This window comes from Chaetura pelagica, unplaced genomic scaffold (genome assembly GCF_000747805.2).
Source record: "Chaetura pelagica isolate M959 unplaced genomic scaffold, ChaPel_1.0 scaffold938, whole genome shotgun sequence".
NCBI classification, from domain to species: Eukaryota; Metazoa; Chordata; class Aves; order Apodiformes; family Apodidae; genus Chaetura; species Chaetura pelagica.
This window is the reverse complement of record NW_009954221.1, coordinates 215431-216904: the sequence shown is the minus strand read 5'-3', so window position 1 is coordinate 216904 and position 1474 is coordinate 215431.

Sequence of the window (1474 nt, the reverse complement as noted above, 5' to 3'; positions counted from 1 at the left end):
TGCAGGAGCAGCTGGTCCGCAAGAACCTTAACACCGACAAGCTCAGCTCTATCATGCGCCAGGACTCCCTGGAGCCCGTTGTGCGGGACCCCTGCTACCTCTTCAACCAAGGCATCTGCAACAGGAACATCGACCAGACCCTGCTCTCTATCCTCCTGCTCTTCCACAGGTGGGTCTTGCCGAGGGGCTGCCCGTGTGTGGGATGCTCCCGGAGCTGGACCCGGGCTGGCTCTGTGCTGGGGAGCTGGCAGCATGGGGGGGAAATGTGGGGCCTGCAGCCCCCCAGGCTGGCGGGGGCAGGGGGATCCGTGGGACCCTGAGGCGAGGGGACCTGTGGGACCCTGGAGCTGGGTAGTGTGGCAGCGTTGGCGGGTTCAAGGTGGAGAGAAGCACGAGTTGCTGCGTGTGGCAGGGAGCCCGGTCCACCCGTGTGAGTGGTGCCAGCCCAGTCCCTGGGTGCGGGCGTTTCTGCCCATGATGACCAGCAGTGCCTCTCTGTTGGTGCCCTGTGTCTGTCCGGGCAGTGACAACAGCCTCCAGCTGTGTGTCTTGGCCCTTGGACTCTGTGTTCATCTCCCTGGCTACCTCTCATCTGCACAGACATTGCCTGCAGGGGCATGGACAGTGTCCAGCCTCAGCCAGGCATCATCCTCGGTTCTGCGTGGAGAGGGGCAGCTTGTCACTTGGGAAACAACTGTGCTGCCTCGAAAGCCACCTTTAGAGATAGCCAGAAACTGGGTAGGGAGCCCAAGAGTCCTGCTGCCAGATCCTGCTCTTTCAGAAGCTTCCCTGGAGTAAATTGAGTGGACGAAGGTTTGGCCTGGGTGGTATTTCCCATCCTTGGGAAGTCACTCTGGCTCTGGCTGAGCTGCTCTCTCTCTGCTGCAGTGGGATGGGCTCAGGGCTGGTCTCATACATTTCCCCAAGGGTTGGGCTCGACCTTGCCAGGGCTGGGGCAGGCAGGAATGCGGGGGCCCTTCCTGCACCCCTGTTCCAGCTTTGTGGGCAGAGGAGGCTGAACGGTCGTCCCCAGAGCTGCCACCTTGCAGGGTCCCCAACCCACGGGGACCCCAGGGCGAGGAAGGGACAGAGCTGTCTCAGGTCCTGCACTGGAAACTCTGGCTCTGTTATGGGGCTCTGTTATGTGCTGTGGGCTGCCAGGCCCTGCGCTCCCCAGCTCGGCCTTGGAAAGCCGAGCTGGATCCAGGCACCTCGCATGGTGGCCGCACACCTGGAGCTGCCTGTGGCTTCAGCAGGTGGGACACATCCCCCCCTCCCTGCGCTGAGGGGACATGTGGCACTTGGGTGTGTATGTGACAGGCATCTGCGTGCCTGGCCGGGCAGGCAGCAGCGTGGGGGCTGATTCCTCCTCCGTGGGTGGGGTGGCAGGCAGTGGGTGCACAGCAGCACCCGCGCCTCTGCAGACACCTTGCCATCCTCTCCCCGCGTGCACATGCACCTGTAGGCGTGCACC